We start from the raw sequence: 9175 nt of genomic DNA, 5'->3' as shown, positions 1-9175 counted from the left end.
AAGAGATACAAAGAGAAAGACACAGAGGGAGACCAGAGCGCTGTAAGCTTTGGCTTACAGTGGTGGTGCTGGGGATTGAACCTAGAACCTCAGAGCCTCAGGCCTGAAAATCATTTGAATAACCATTATGCTCTTTCCCCAGCCCAGCGTTTTTTTGTTATAACTGACATTTATTAATTTGTTTATTTATTTTAGATAGAGACAGAGGAAGAGAAATTGAGAGAGGAGAAGCAGATAGAGAATGGGGCAGTGAGAGAGAGAGAGGAGGTGAGAAAGACACCTGCAGCCCTGCATCACCTCTTGTGAAGTTTCACCTCTGCAGGTGGAGACTAGGGGCTTGAACCCAGGTCCTTGAGCATGGTAACATGTGCACTCAACCAGGTTTGCCACCACCCATCCCCATATAATGATATTTAAAAAAGAAAGATTTTATTTATTGATTCATGAGAGAAGATAGAACCAGAGAATCACTCTGGCACATGCGGTGCTGGGAAGTCCATTACTGTAGCCACTGCACAGTAGGCTGCTGTGTGGTGGTTTCTGCCTTAAGGCTAAGCTAGAGCCTGGTGCCTCTCAAAGCTGAGAGAATCAGCAGATACCTGTGCAGTCAAGGACACTGGGGGTTTGAGCCCCCAGCTCCCCACCTGCATGGGAGTCGCTTCACAAGCGGTGAAGCAGGTCTGCAGGTGTCTATCTTTCTCTCCCTGTCTCTGTCTTCCCCTCCTCTCTCCATTTCTCTCTGTCCTATCCAACAATGACAACAACAATAATAACTACAACAATAAAACAACAAGGGCAACAAAAGGGAATAAATAACTAAATATTAAAAAAAAAAAAAAAAGGACCCTGGGGGGAGGAAGTGACTCAAAAGCGCCAAGGCATGTCACTGTGAGAGACAGCTTTAGATATTCCTCAAGAACCAAGGGACTCCCAGGAACCAGGTGGTGATGCATCTGATTGAGTGCACCTTACAAAGTGCAAGGACCCAGGTTTGAGCCCCCAGTTCCCACCTGCAGGGGGAAAGCTTTGCAAGTGGTAAAACAGGGCTGTAGGTGTCTCTCTCTCTCCTCTTGATCTCCCCCTCCCCTCTTGATTTCTGGTTGTCTTTATCCAATTAACAAATAAAGACTTAAAAAAAAAAACTAAACTAAGGGACTCCCTCTACCAGACTGGCCCCTTGAGGAGTCCAGCTACACTTTTCCACAATGGTGAGGCAGAGTCTTCACGTTAGTTAACCTCAGCAAGGGAGATCCCAGGTTTCCAAGCCTGACCACTGGGTGTCAGGCTTCAGGGAAAAAGAAAACAAGATGATTTATCAACCCCACTTAATTACGCCACTAGGACTCAAGTGGGATCTGCTAAAGGATAGAAAATGGGTTGCCCCAAGGATGTCAGTCCGTCAGGGAAAGCTTGCTTAACTTTCTCACTCATCTGATTAGATTGAGAAATATTTCTCATTTCCACATCTGCACAAATAATTCATTAGGTGGGGCAGTGGCATGGCTTCAGTCTTGTCTTTTGATTTAAAGATTACGTGGCAGTGGTCAACTTGTAGATGTGGTATTTCTGGCTGAAAGCTTCCTGAAACAAAACACCTGGAGATACAGAGGCACTATAATTAGTATCTTTTAAAGCTGCACTGCTGAGCAGGCCAGGAAACAAGATACCCCAGGGATGGAAGGGGCTGGAAATTCAAATAAGGATAAAGTGTGACTGGGTGTGTTTTGACCTTCGCCAAGCTTGGCAAGACTAAGATGGGAGGAGTGGGGAGGATGGGATAAAACTAAGACATTCTATTATACTTAAGGGCTGGGCACTTGGGCTGGGGAGGCAGCATAATGGTTATACAAAAAACAAAACAACAAAAAAAAATTTCAAGCCTAAAGTTATGAAGTCCCTAGCATCACCATAACCCAGAGCTGAGCAGTGCTCTGGTGTCTCTCTCTCTTTCTCTCTCTCTCTCATTAAAACAAACAAATGAAATATATTTTTTTAAAGAGCTGGGAATTTGGGGCCAGGTGGTAGTACACCTGGTTAACTGCACAAGGACCCAGGTTCAAGCCCCTAGTCCCCAGCTGCAGGGAGAAAGCTTTAGGAGTGGTGAAGCAGGGCTGTAGGTGTCTCTCTGTCTCTCTCCCTCTCTATCTCCCCTCCCATCTCAATTTATGTTTGTCTCTATCCAATAATAAATAATTTTTTTTGAAAAAAAAAGAGCTGGAAATTCAAAAGAATATGCCTAAGTGGCCCAGATATATGACAATGGCCTTCTTTTCTAAAGGGGCTGGGGAGGGATACAGCAGATTAAAAGTAACTTAACTGGAATAGTCTGGGGATGGTGCAGCGGATTAAAGTGGCTGACTCTCAGGTGGCTCTGTGGCACAATGGATAGCGCATCGGACTTGTAGTGACAAAGTGTGTGTTGGACTCTCAAAATTTGAGTCCCAGCATTGCTTGTACCAAAGCGATGTTCCGGTATTCTCTCCTTTTTTATGAACAAATAAATAAATCTAAAAAAAAAAATAGTAAAGGTGCTGGAACAGCTAAGTCAATGGACTTCTGTCTTCTGTGCCTGCTGTCCCCCAGCTCCCACTGCTAGCTTACAGGTCTGAAGCCCCACTTTTTGTTTACTCACCCTAGATTCCAATGGGCAGACTGCATAACTTTATAGCCCCTCATTTTCCTTGACTGGGCTGTTGTAGAAGAGGAAAAAAAAAAAAGATAAATTCAGTGTGTATTAAGTTGGGTTCCCCCTCCCCCAGGGTTATTGCTGGGGCTGGGTGCCTGCACTAGGAATCCACCGCTCCTGGAGGCTATTTTTTCTCCTTTTGGTGCCCTTGTTGTTTACTGTTGCTATGGGACAGGACAGAGAAATTGAGAGAGGAGGGGAAGACAGGGGGGAGAGGAAAACACCCGCAGACCTGCTTCACCGTTTGTGAAGTGACTCCCCTGCAGGTGGGGATCCAGGGGGCTTGAACCAGGATCCCTACACCTCTCTGTGGGCTTTTTGCCATGTGCGCTTAACCCGCTGCATTACCGCCTAGCCCCTGTATTAAGTATTTAATACAATGTCTGATACATAGATTTGGTGTTCACAACCTGTGAGGGTAGGGGCTGGGGGTTCAGTAGATGGAGCCTTGCGTGTGTGAGGCTCCAGGTTCAATCTCTGGCACCACATATGATGAAGCAGTGCTTGATTGTCCAATCTCTCATTAAATAAGCGTCTTTAAAAAGCCAACTGAACAAAAATGGTAGGAAAAATTAAAACCTGAAAGATATTTCCCTCAGGGTTCTTCTTTATGTTTTTATGTTGTAATTTTTTTTCAAAAAATGTTATTATCTTTATTTATTGGACAGTCATAAATTGAGAGGATAAGGGGAGGTAGAGAGAAAGCAAGACACCTACAGCACTGCTTCACCACTCAGAAGGCTTTCCCCCTGCAAGTAACAGGTGAGCTCAACCAGGTGTGCCACCACCAGGTCCCCTTAATTTTATTTTTTTATTATTACCACCACCACTAGGGCTCAGTATTGACACTACAAATCCACCGCTGTGTGGCCCCCCTTTTTCGCTCTTCTAATTTTTGTTGTTGTTGTTGTTAGATAGGACAGAGAGAAACTGAGAGAAAATAGAGAGGGAGAGAAAAAGACAGACACCTGGTGACCTGCTTCACCACTAGTGAAGTGGACCCCCTGCAGGTGGGGAGCTGGGGGCTCAAACCCAGGTCCTTGAGTTTGGTAATATGTGCCTTTAACTGGGTGCACCACAACCCGGCCCTGGGTTCAATTCTTCTTTAAAACCAAGAAATGATTTGCGGGAGTCTGGTGGTAGCACAGCGGCTTAAGCGCATGTGGAGCAAAATCGCAAGGACCCATGTTAAAAGATCCCGGTTCGAGCCCCGGCTCCCCACCGGCAGGGGAGTCGCTTCACAGGCGGTGAAGCAGGTCTGCAGGTGTCTATCTCTCTCTGTCTTCCCCTACTTTCTCCATTTCTCTCTGTCCTATCCAACAATGACAACATCAATAACTACAACAAGAAAACAAGGGCAACAAAAGGGAATAAATAAATACTTAAAAAAAAATGAAATGATTTGTACTGTTTGTAAATCTAGTGACAAAGAAACAATCATCACCTATAGTTGTAAAGCAACAAGCCTTCACAGTGACATCAGATCCTAATTAAATGATTAGGACAAAAAAAAAAAATTCTGAAACTAGCAGATGTTTCCATTTCCTCCACAGCTTAATCACTAAAGAACAGAAATGTCTTGATTATTGTCCAGGTTCTTCCATTGTCACAGCCATAGTTCAAAAAAAAGCTTTTATTTCGGGGACAGTAGGAAAATCAAGTGGAATTATGAATAAAAGTCACCAGGTATATTGCTACACAGAGAGAAAAAGCCCTGTCTGGAACAAGAAGAAACAACAAACCTAATGACCTTGAAGGCTTTCTCCGGGCTGTCTGGAACAAGAAGAAACAACAAACCTAATGACCTTGAAGGCTTTCTCCGGGTCTTCGTTTTCTTGGGAAAAGGAGGTCTTGAAATCCATGATGTCTGAGGTCTCTCTCAGCTCTCTCTGACTTTATGACAGCTGTTGCAATTGCAGCTGAAACTAACTATCCATTTGGCCCTCCCATTCCACAAAGACAAAATACACAGTATTACTTTAAGAGCCAAAGAGTCAAATTCTTGTTTTGAATGTTCAAGTGCTACATGACTGCTAAGGTTAAAATTCCTCTTTCAAAAATCGAAAAGGTTGAATCATCAGAGGATAAAACCCATCACCACTGCAAACCAAAGTGGATTTTCACCCTAGTAGAAAATTTGAATTGACAAAGCATGCAAAAATTAGCTCAAATAGCTGCAGCCTTCCACCAAATGTAAATGTTTAGTGGTTTAAGTGTTTATTCCACCTGGTAAATGTTTAGTGGTTTAAGTGTTTATTGTTTGTCGTTTTCGACGGGTTAGGTTGTTTCCGCCAGGCTGGCTTCACGGGCAGGTAACAGACGACCAGGGACTCATAGTTGAGCTGTAGGCAGTATCTCTTTATTCATGCAGGACGCAGCACAATCTAAGCCGAGCTGAGCTAAACTAAAGGTAAAGTACTCTAAAACTCACAATGCTGTCTTTATATATACTTGCCAAGTAGGGTGGAAACAGGGTGTGACATAGAGAGGGTGGAGAGAAAAGTGACTGGTGACAATCAGAGTGTGACAAGGAGAGGATCAGGGTGTGACAAGGAGGGGGGGTGGAGCAAAAACATATCATGAAACAGTGGGGATTGAACCAATGCCCTGGAGGGAGGTACTTGTTAACAGCGGTTATATAAATAGAATGAAGTGGTTATGTAAATAGAATAGTGTTAAGCAGGGGGGATTTAAACCAAATGAAACAGAAGGGGTCTCATGCATACCAACAATTGTTTATGCTGCAAGAAGCAGTAAGGCTGGAAGCACGAGTGTGATCTGCCCAGAAACCAGAATCTCCATTCACCAAGGAAGGGGTCTCCTCCAGAAATACTAAGAATTTACGAATTCTTTTTTTTTTTAATTTCTTTATTGGAGGATTACTAGTTGACAGTTGACAGCAAGACACAGTAGTTTGCACATGCATAACATTTCCCCATAACAGTACAACCCCCTCTAGATCCTCCTCTACCATTATGTTCCAGGACCCAACCCCACCCACCACCCCAGTCTTTTACAAATTCTTAAACAGAATTGTTTAATTGCTTTCACAGGATTTTCCTGGTGGGTGGGGGGGGGGGGCGAGGGGTTGGAGAGCTGTCAAGAGGTGCTAAATCACCCATCATTAACCATGTGTTTCTAAACTTCTGATTTTGTAATCTGGATTTACATTCATTTGTAGGCGAGTTTTTTTTTTTTTTTTCCTTTTTCTTTTTTCTCCATGTACACATGCACTGGGAGACATTGTCCCAGTAACTTTTGATGTGAAATGGAATTTAGAAAGAAAAAAAAAATCACTTAAGAAATCAAATCTTCTGTAATGGAAATACTTTAAGCACTGCATTCACACATTTGACTGTGGATCCCAAATGCTTATCTCAACAGAGGCAACGCAATTAAACTGCCTTCACTCAAAATGTTGTCAGGAGGCAACCACCCTATTTACTAGCCACTGATAAGTTGTGACAACACTATTTCATAGCCTGTCACCCTGTTTCTTTTAACCCCAGGCACTAGGATTCAGGACTTCCTCAAACGCTAAGGACTTATCGCAAATGCTTCAGTGCAGAACTGAGGGGGGGAATGCTGCAATGCAATTCAAAAACTAGATGACTTAGAAATAAAACAGCAGGGGGTTTCTGTGGAGGACAGGGATGAACTGCCACTTAATCTGTTTCTAAGTTTTCTATTTTTAATAAAGAGCAAAAACTTTATACACATTAAGAATGAATCTCACAGACCTAGAAATTCTATGGGAAATAAGAAGACCACAAAATCTGTGAGATCGCTGCTGTGTTGGGTCTTTGTAGGGGTCAGATGTCATTTTATTAGAAGCCTGTGACTGACAGTATTTAGTAAAAAAACAGATGCATTTGTCAAGACACTTCATATTTCTTTCAGGAAGAAATGTATATAAAAATGACTCCCTAGATCCCTTACCTATCAAATATAAAAAGCAAGTCTGTTGTTACCAGAAGATGTCTTCCTCTGCTAGTCTGTAAGTTCCTTAAGGGCTAATGTTCTCCCATCTGTCACTATGTCCTCCTAGTACCTGAGTTCAGGACCTTGTCTGCAGGACCTTTTCAGTAGGAATTTAAAAAAAAAAGGCAGAGAAGCAGTTACAGAAGCCAGACCTTCCACCTTCTGCACCCCACAATGACCCTGGGTCCATACTCCCAGAGGGATATAGAATAGGGAAGCGGGGAGTTAGGCGCGGGTTAAGTGCTTGTAGCACAAAGTGTAAGGACCCGTGTAAAGATCCCGGTTCAAGCCCCCGGCTCCCCACCTGCAGGGGAGTAGCTTCACAGGCAGTGAAGCAGGTCTGCAGGTGTCTGTCTTTCTCTCCCCCTCTCTTGTCTTCCCCTCCTCTCTCCATTTTTCTCTGTCCTATCTAACAACAACATCAATAACAAAAACAATAATTACTACAACAACAGTAAAAAGATAGCAAGGGCAACAAAAGGGAAAATACATAAAATTAAAAAGTTTAAAAAGAAGAACAAGGAAGCTATCAAGGGAGCAGATGGGATATGGAGCTCTAGGGGTGGGCATTGTGTGGAAATGTACCCCTCTTATCTTAGGGTCTTATCAATGTTTCCATTTTATAAATAAAAAAATAATAAAAGAAAACCACACACACACAAAAATAACTACAGCTTTTTATATTGTTGTTTCTCTTCTTCACTGGTGGTAGTAGTAGCAATTAGATCGCTTGTACATTTTTACTAGGCTAGAAACCAGATAATACAAGGGTACAATTGTGGAGTAGTGCCAGATACATGTTTTAATGGATTTTAAAAATTATCTTTATTTCATAGAAACAGTTAGAAATTGGGAGGGAAAGGGGAGATAGGAAGAAAGAGAGAGAGAGGGAGCTGGGCGGTGGTGCACCCGGTTAAGTGCACATAGTACTAAGCGCAAGGACCTGTAAGCAAGGATACGGGTTCGAGTACCCAGCTCCCCACCTGCATGGGGTGGGGGCGCCACACAAAAGGTGAAGTAGGTCTGTAGGTGTATTTCTCTCTCCCTGCCCCTCTTACTTTCTCCGTCCTTTCCAATAAAATGGGAGGGGGAAAAAAAGGCCCCCAGGAGCAGTGGATTCATAGTGCTAGCATCAAGTACCAGTGATAACCGGGGGGGGGGGGGGGGGGAAGGGGAGAAGGAGGAGGGGGGGAGGAGGAGGGGGGAGGAGGATGAGGGGGAGGGGAAGGGGGAGGAGGAGGAGGCGGGGGGGGGGGGGACGAGGAGGAAAACCCAGAGCACTGCTTAGCTCTGGCTTATGGTGGCTCTGGGAATTGAACCTGAGGCCTTGGGGCATGAAAGTCTTACCATTATGCTATCTCCTCAACCCCACAAAATTTCACAGGCAACCGGCATCCGATTTCAGAACTGGAGGCTGATGTGTATACATGTGGGTCAGTGGTGATAGACCTGCGGTGATCCACTGAAGGCAATTACACATGAATGGCCACTGTTCTTGTCCGAGTGGTGTGCAGTTGGCAGTTTAAATTTCTGGCCTTTCTTTTGATCCTCAGAACAGGGTTTAGACACAGTCAGGCAAGAGGAGAAGGTACGTGGGATCTTACAGAGACTACCCGACATACATAAAAACATTCGTTGTTGTTGCTATCATAGCAGCTTTACTGCTTTGAGTCAGGGGAAAAAAATATCTTAGGAGACCACCGTAGCACTGCTTTCAGAGGACTATGGATACAGTTAAACTCTCTTTTCTACTTTCTTGTAAACATTAATCTTGAAGGGAAAACTAGGCCCATCTTACTCACACTGCTTTCTAATACACAGTGTAGGGAATGGTCTAAATGTATAACCATGTAAAAGATGAAGACACACACCAGGGGCCAGGTGGTGGCGCACCTGGTTGAGCACGTTACAGTATGCAAGGACCTGGGTTTGAGTCCCCACTCCCCAGTCCCTACCTGCAGGGGAAAGCTTCATAAGTGGTAGAGTGATAATGCAGGTGCCTCTCTCTTCCCCCTGCCCCTCTCAATTTCTGGTTGTGTCTATCTAATAAAGATAATACAAAAAAATTAAACAGACATATTCCAAATATGACTCTAACATACACATTTCTGAGACTCAGTTCAAGTCAAGGACTGAAGACTTCCTGTCAGTTTTACAAGTTGCTCTGGGTGTCTTTCTTTTTCCTGCTATCATACTTAGTCATTTCCTCTACTGACTGCAGCCTACACTTTGCTTCTTGCTGTAAACACGACTTGCAGTTCATGTTCAAGAACTATCTCGACTATTGAGAAGTCGTCTACAACTTAAAAACAACCCAACGTTACATCTCAAAACAAAACTGGGAGAAATTTGGTTCAAAGATTTCTCATCCCAAACAAAACATTTTATAGCAGGACTGATCATTACGTGCCTTACAGAGATAGCTTCACAGCAGTCAGCACTTTCTGGAAAGACTCTTGATTCTCGAATGGAATTAAATGTCTCCAGAGAGGCAGAGAGATAACAGAC

Source organism: Erinaceus europaeus, chromosome 3, assembly GCF_950295315.1.
Source record: "Erinaceus europaeus chromosome 3, mEriEur2.1, whole genome shotgun sequence".
Lineage (NCBI taxonomy): Eukaryota > Metazoa > Chordata > Mammalia > Eulipotyphla > Erinaceidae > Erinaceus > Erinaceus europaeus.
Note: the sequence above shows the minus strand (reverse complement) of the source record.